Raw genomic sequence first — 8,007 nt, 5'->3', positions numbered from 1 at the left:
AACATCCCTGGTCATCCCTAGTGCCTCTGATCTGGAGGACTCACTAAACAGAGAACATCCCTGGTCATCCCTACTGCCTCTGATCTGGAGGACTCACTAAACAGAGAACATCCCTGGTCCATCCCTACAGCCTCTGATCTGGAGGACTCACTAAACAGAGAACATCCCTGGTCATCCCTACTGACTCTGATCTGGAGGACTCACTAAACAGAGAACATCCCTGGTCATCCCTACTGCCTCTGATCTGGAGGACTCACTAAACAGAGAACATCCCTGGTCATCCCTATTGCCTCTGATCTGGTGGACTCACTAAACAGAGAACATCCCTGGTCATCCCTACTGCCTCTGATCTGGAGGACTCACTAAACAGAGAACATCCCTGGTCATCCCTACTGCCTCTGATCTGGTGGACTCACTAAACAGAGAACATCCCTGGTCATCCCTCCTGCCTCTGATCTGGAGGACTCACTAAACAGAGAACATCCCTGGTCATCTACTGCCTCTGATCTGGAGGACTCACTAAACAGAGAACATCCCTGGTCATCCCTAGTCATCCCTACTGACTCTGATCTGGTGGACTCACTAAACAGAGAACATCCCTGGTCATCCCTGGTCCTCCCTACTGACTCTGATCTGGAGGACTCACTAAACAGAGAACATCCCTGGTCATCCCTACTGCCTCTGATCTGGTGGACTCACTAAACAGAGAACATCCCTGGTCATCCCTACTGCCTCTGATCTGGAGGACTCACTAAACAGAGAACATCCCTGGTCGTCCCTACTGCCTCTGATCTGGTGGACTCACTAAACAGAGAACATCCCTGGTCGTCCCTACTGCCTCTGATCTGGAGGACTCACTAAACAGAGAACATCCCTGGTCGTCCCTACTGCCTCTGATCTGGAGGACTCACTAAACAGAGAACATCCCTGGTCATCCCTACTGCCTCTGATCTGGAGGACTCACTAAACAGAGAACATCCCTGGTCATCTCTACTGCCTCTGATCTGGAGGACTCACTAAACAGAGAACATCCCTGGTCATCCCTACTGCCTCTGATCTGGTGGACTCACTAAACAGAGAACATCCCTGGTCATCCCTACTGCCTCTGATCTGGAGGACTCACTAAACAGAGAACATCCCTGGTCATCCCTACTGCCTCTGATCTGGAGGACTCACTAAACAGAGAACATCCCTGGTCATCCCTACTACCTCTGATCTGGAGGACTCACTAAACAGAGAACATCCCTGGTCATCCCTACTGCCTCTGATCTGGAGGACTCACTAAACAGAGAACATCCCTGGTCATCCTTACTACCTCTGATCTGGAGGACTCACTAAACAGAGAACATCCCTGGTCCATCCCTACTGCCTCTGGTCTGGAGGACTCACTAAACAGAGAACATCCCTGGTCATCCCTACTGCCTCTGGTCTGGAGGACTCACTAAACAGAGAACATCCCTGGTCATCCCTACTGCCTCTGATCTGGAGGACTCACTAAACAGAAAACATCCCTGGTCATCCCTACTGCCTCTGATCTGGAGGACTCACTAAACAGAGAACATCCCTGGTCCATCCCTACTGCCTCTGATCTGGAGGACTCACTAAACAGAGAACATCCCTGGTCATCCCTACTGCCTCTGATCTGGAGGACTCACTAAACAGAGAACATCCCTGGTCCATCCCTATTGACTCTGATCTGGAGGACTCACTAAACAGAGAACATCCCTGGTCATCCCTATTGACTCTGATCTGGAGGACTCACTAAACAGAGAACATCCCTGGTCATCCCTACTGCCTCTGATCTGGAGGACTCACTAAACAGAGAACATCCCTGGTCCATCCCTACTGCCTCTGGTCTGGAGGACTCACTAAACAGAGAACATCCCTGGTCCATCCCTACTGACTCTGATCTGGAGGACTCACTAAACACACCTGCTTTTTTTGTAAATTATGTCTGAGTGTTGGAGTGTAGCCCCTGAGTAAACTTTTTTTTTTTTAAACAACAATAAAATTGTGCCATCTGGTTTGCTTAATATATAAGGATTTATTTAATTATTCATACTTTTACTTTTGATTCTTAAGGATATTTAAAACCAAATGCTTTTACTCAAGTAGCATTTTACTGGGTGACTTTTACTCAAGTAGCATTTTACTGGGTGACTTTTACTCGAGTCATTTTCTATTAAGGTATCTTTACTTTTACTCAAGTATGACAGTTGAGTACGTTTTCCACCACACACACACACACACACACACACACAGGCAGTAATGTTAAAGGACACCTACTGTTTGTGTGTGTGTGTGTGTGTGTCCAAATGGCCCACTCGATCACGGACATAACACTAGACTATGTTACATGAATTAGACTGATGCCTGATTTACACGTTGTGTTGACGAGGCGCTTCGATCATGTCAATCATCACACAAGTAACACAGTTCGTATGACAAGACTATAACAAGATTATACCAATCACCAATTTATTAACCAGCTATCTAACATAAAGTACAAGCCAATCACCAATGTTTAATCAGTAAACATAAATAACATTGTAGCCTAAATGGTTTCAGTGTTTAGATTTCAGTCAAAAAAACAGAAAAAAAACTTACTTTACAATGGAGAATATTGTGTGTTTATTCGTGAATTATTCCCGTTGTTTAAATCTCTTAGTAAACTGTCTCCGTGCGTAAGGTAAAAAATTAAAATTAAAAATAAATAAATCCGTTTTAAATTCCGTTCTGTGTTAAAAAAAAGTGTCGCAGTCGAAAGTAACAAAACCGTGTCACACGTATTGGTCAACCGATCGCCGTTTGGAAAAACAACAAAAACTCCGAATGACAGATAAAGTCGGGACTGGCACGGAAACAAAACTTCCCCCGGTTACGAAATTCTTCTTCTTCTCCTCTATTTCTCCGGAGACACAGCGAGTGCGTTGTTGAGCGTGTCACATGACCGCGGGCGTAGGGCGGGACTGGAGTGGGTTCGCAGGGGAGACGAGGGGTGGGGTCGGGTCCGGTCGGCTCGGCTCGGGCGGGGTGGTGTGCGCCTTTTATTATTAACAGAGAAGAGAAGAGGAAACTTTGGGCGTGACGCGGGCGTCAGCTCGAGAGCAGGACGTGTGACGTGACACACAAGGAACTAAAAACAGAGAGGGAGAGAGGCGGTCACGAAGAACAATTGCATAACATGAATTAGATTATAGCCTAGAATATATATATATATATATATATATATATATATATATATTTGGCCTACAGTTCTTTCGATGTATGTATACAATTACAATGGATAATAATAGCAGAACACACATATTTTGTGGCCTAAATTGTACTACACGATTACAAACACCAAGCCAGGCTACCACACCCTGTCAGAAGAAAGAAATGCAGATAGTAACTGACACACCCCCCCCCCCCCCCCCTCTCTCTCTCTCTCTCTCTCTCTCTCTCTCTCTCTCTCTCTCTCTCAATACAAGGGCTTTATTGGCATGGAAAAACGTATGTTTACATCGCCAACAGCAAGTAAAATAGATAAAACAAAAGTGAAATTAAACAATGTAAAGTAAACATTACACTTACAAAAGTTACAAAAAATAATTAAGACATTTCAAATGTCATATTATTTCTCTCTCTCAATTTAGATTTAGGAAAACATGTGTTTACATTGCCTGTGGTGGAAAAAGTACCAATAGTCATGGAGTGGCAAGGTAGCCTAGTGGTTAGAGCGTTGGACTAGTGACCGGAAGGTTGCAAGTTCAAATCCCCGAGCTGACAAGGTTGTTCTGTTGTTCTGCCCCTGAACAGGCAGTTAACCCACTGTTCCTAGGCCGTCATTGAAAATAAGAATGTGTTCTTAACTGACTTGTCCTCGTTAAATAAAGATAAAGTTTAATAATCAGTAACAACATTTCAAATATTATATTACAGATATATACAAATGGTTAAAGTACAAAAGGGAAAATACATAAATATGGGTTGTATTTACAATGTTGTTTGTTCTTCACTGGTTGCCCTTATAATTGTGGCAACAGGTCACACATATTGTAGCTGTGATTGGACAATGTTTTTTCACCTAATAGAGTTGAACAAAATGTGATCATTTTTTTGAATTCTTTGTGGATCTGTGTAATCTGAGGGAAATATGTCTCTCTAATATGGTCATACATTTGGGCAGGAGGTTAGGAAGTGCAGCTCAGTTTCCACCTCATTTTGTGGGCAGTGAGCACATAGCCTGTCTTCTCTTGAGAGCCATGTCTGTCTACGGTGGCCTTTCTCAATAGTGGGCAGTGAGCACATAGCCTGTCTTCTCTTGAGAGCCATGTCTGCCTGCGGTGGCCTTTCTCAATAGCAAGGCTATGCTCACTGAATCTGTACATAGTCAAAGCTTTCCTTAATTTTGGGTCAGTCACAGCGGTCAGGTATTCTGCCACTGTGTACTCTCTGTTTAGGGACAAATAACATTCTAGTTTGCTCTGTTTTTTTGTTAATTCTTTCCAATGTGTCAAGTAATTATCTTTTTGTTTTCTCATGATTTGGTTGGGTCTAATTGTGCTGCTGTCCTGAGGCTCGGTAGGGTGTGTTTGTGAACATAGCCCCAGGACCAGCTTGCTTAGGGGACTCTTCTCCAAGTTCATCTCGCTGTAGGTGATGGCTTTGTTATGGAAGGTTTGTGAATCGCTTCCTTTTAGGTGGTCGGCTCTTTTCTGGATTTTAATAATTCAGTCAGAAAGTTCAAGCTTGGTCGCAAATGGGTCTTCCAAATGGACAATGACCCCAAGCATACTTCCAAAGTTGTGGCAAAATGGCTTAAGGACAACAAAGTCAAGGTATTGGAGTGGCCATCACAAAGCCCTGACCTCAATCCTATAGAACATTTGTGGGCAGAACTGAAAAAAGCAAGGAGGCCTACAAACCTGACTCAGTTACACCAGCTCTGTCAGGAGGATTGGGCCAAAATTCACCCAACTTATTGTGGGAAGCTTGTGGAAGGCTACCAGAAACCTTCGACCCAAGTTAAACAATTTAAAGGCAAAGCTATCGAATACTAATTGAGTGTAAAACTTCTGACCCACTGGGAATGTGATGACATTTCATTATTCTGATATTTCACTTTCTTAAAATAAAGTGGTGATCTTAACTGACCTAAAACAGGGAATTTTTTTTACTGAAAAAACTGAGTTTAAAATGTATTTGGCTAAGGTGTATGTAAACTTCAGACTTCAACTGTAGGTGCTGCTGTAGGCCCTCCTTGGTTGGGGACAGATCTAGGTGCTTCTGTAGGTCCTCCTTGGTTGGGGACAGATCTAGGTGCTGCTGTAGGCCCTCCTTGGTTGGGGACAGATCTAGGTGCTGCTGTAGGCCCTCCTTGGTTGGGGACAGATCTAGGTGCTGCTGTAGGCCCTCCTTGGTTGGGGACAGATCTAGGTGCTGCTGTAGGTCCTCCTTGGTTGGGGACAGATCTAGGTGCTGCTGTAGGCCCTCCTTGGTTGGGGACAGATCTAGGTGCTGCTGTAGGCCCTCCTTGGTTGGGGACAGATCTAGGTGCTGCTGTAGGCCCTCCTTGGTTGGGGACAGATCTAGGTGCTGCTGTAGGTCCTCCTTGGTTGGGGACAGATCTAGGTGCTGCTGTAGGCCCTCCTTGGTTGGGGACAGATCTAGGTGCTGCTGTAGGCCCTCCTTGGTTGGGGACAGAAGCACCAGATCATCAGCAAACAGTAGACATTTGACTTCAGATTCTAGTAGGGGTTGAGGCCGGGTGCTGCAGACTGTTCTAGTACCCTCGCCAATTCGTTGATATATATATATATATATATATATATATATTAGGGTGTACGCTGGGAGTCGAGAAGCAAGTACAGGGAGTGACTTTAATAATAAATAACACGAGGAACAAAACATGAAACACGAAACAACAACGCCTGAGGAAAGAACCAAAAGGGAGTGACAGATATAGGGAAGGTTAATCAGGCAGGTGAGACCAGGTGAGTTTGATGAAAACGCAGGTGTGCGTGACAATGAGCAGCTCGGTGACCTCGAGCGCCGGAGAGGGGAGTACACCTGACAATACGTAATACAAGTATGTTGAAGAGGGTGGGGCTCAAGATGCGTCCCTGTCTCACCCCACGGCCCTGTGGAAAGAAATGAGTTTTTTTTTGTTGCCAATTTTAATTGCTCACTTGTTTGTGTACATGGATTTTATAATGTCGTATGTCCCCCCCCCCCCCCCCCCACACACACAAAAAAAAAATACGCTTTTCATCCATTTGTATAGCAGACTCTCATGCCAAATTGTGTCCCCCAAAAACTTTTTTGAAGTCAACAAAGCATGAGAGGACTTTGTTGTTTGTTGTTTGTTTGTTTGTCAATTAGGGTGTGCAGGGTGAATACGTGGTCTGTCGTACGCTATTTTGATAAGAAGCCAATTTGACATTTGCTCAGGACATTTGTTTTCGCTGAGGAAACGTATTGCTGTTAATGACACTGTAGAGGATTTTTCCAGAGGCTACTGTTGACGCAGATTCCCACTGTAATTGTTGGGGTCAAATTTGTCTCCACTTTTGTGGATTGGGGTGGATCAGGGCTTGGTTCCAAAATATTGGGGAAGATGCCAGGAGCTGAGAATGATGGTAAAGAGTTTAAGTTTAGCCTATTGGAATTTGTGGTCGGTATATTTTATCATTTCATTGAGGATACCGTCAACACCACAGGCCTTTTGGGTTGGAGGGTTTGTATTTTGTCCTGTAGTTCATTCAAGGTAATTGGAGAATCCAGTGGGTTCAGGTAGTGTTTAATGTAATTGGAGAATCCAGTGTGTTCTGGTAGTGTTTAATGTAGTTGGAGAATCCAGTGGGTTCAGGTAGTCCTTAATGTAGTTTGAGAATCCAGTGGGTTCAGGTAGTGTTTAATGTAGTTGGAGAATCCAGTGTGTTCTGGTAGTCCTTAATGTAGTTGGAGAATCCAGTGGGTTCAGGTAGTGTTTAATGTAATTGGAGAATCCAGTGGGTTCCGGTAGTGTTTAATGTAATTGGAGAATCCAGTGGGGTCAGGTAGTGTTTAATTTAATTTGAGAATCCAGTGGGTTCAGGTAGTGTTTAATTTAATTTGAGAATCCAGTGGGTTCAGGTAGTCCTTAATGTAATAGGAGAATCCAGTGGGCTCAGGTAGTCCTTAATGTAATTGGAGAATCCAGTGGGTTCAGGTAGTGTTTAATAGCTGACTATAAGATTTGTAAACGATCATGTATCTGTTTTAGCCGATTGTTCTGCGGTCTAAGGCACTCCATCTCAGTGCTAAAGGCGTCACTACAGACCCTGGTTCGATTCCAGGCTGTATCACAGCGGTCTAAGGCACTCCATCTCAGTGCTAGAGGCGTCACTACAGACCCTGGTTCGATTCCAGGCTGTATCACAGCGGTCTAAGGCACTCCATCTCAGTGCTAAAGGCGTCACTACAGACCCTGGTTCGATTCCAGGCTGTATCACAGCGGTCTAAGGCACTCCATCTCAGTGCTAAAGGCGTCACTACAGACCCTGGTTCGATTCCAGGCTGTATCACAGCGGTCTAAGGCACTCCATCTCAGTGCTAAAGGCGTCACTACAGACCCTGGTTCGATTCCAGGCTGTATCACAGCGGTCTAAGGCACTCCATCTCAGTGCTAGAGGCGTCACTACAGACCCTGGTTCGATTCCAGGCTTGTATCACAGCGGTCTAAGGCACTCCATCTCAGTGCTAAAGGCGTCACTACAGACCCTGGTTCGATTCCAGGCTTGTAATCACAACCCAGCCGCGTTGGCCCAGCGTCGTCCGGGTTAAGGTTTTGGCCGGGGTAGACCGTCATTGTAAATAAGAATTTGTTCTTAATTAACTGACTTGCCTAGTTAAATAAAGATTTAAATAAAGATTCAAATAAATAATAAATAAATAAAAAATGGAGCCAAAAAGATTGGAGAAGTGGTTAATCCATACATCTCCATTTTGGATAGATAATTCTTCGTGTCGTGGTTTGTTTAG

General features: G+C 44.5%; 1 protein-coding gene across 4 annotated transcripts in view; it reads right to left on the bottom strand.

The window, feature by feature from the left end:
* LOC118936825 (Krueppel-like factor 3) overlaps nucleotides 1-2,990 on the bottom strand; it is a 38,584-nt gene extending 35,594 nt beyond the window's left edge. Inside the window, exon 1 of one of the 4 annotated variants that reach the window (XM_090188320.1) lies at nucleotides 2,608-2,990. The gene's annotated coding sequence lies outside the window, so the exon portion shown is untranslated. The remainder of the gene's footprint in view (nucleotides 1-2,607) is intronic. The other 3 variants (XM_090188318.1, XM_090188322.1, XM_090188319.1) reach the window with 3 other exon arrangements.
* Nucleotides 2,991-8,007: the final 5,017 nt, after the last annotated feature.

The sequence above is a fragment of the Oncorhynchus mykiss genome, chromosome 10, assembly GCF_057628025.1.
Source record: "Oncorhynchus mykiss isolate SJ-2025 chromosome 10, ASM5762802v1, whole genome shotgun sequence".
Classification (NCBI taxonomy): domain Eukaryota; kingdom Metazoa; phylum Chordata; class Actinopteri; order Salmoniformes; family Salmonidae; genus Oncorhynchus; species Oncorhynchus mykiss.
This window is presented reverse-complemented; position numbering and strand designations above follow the sequence as displayed.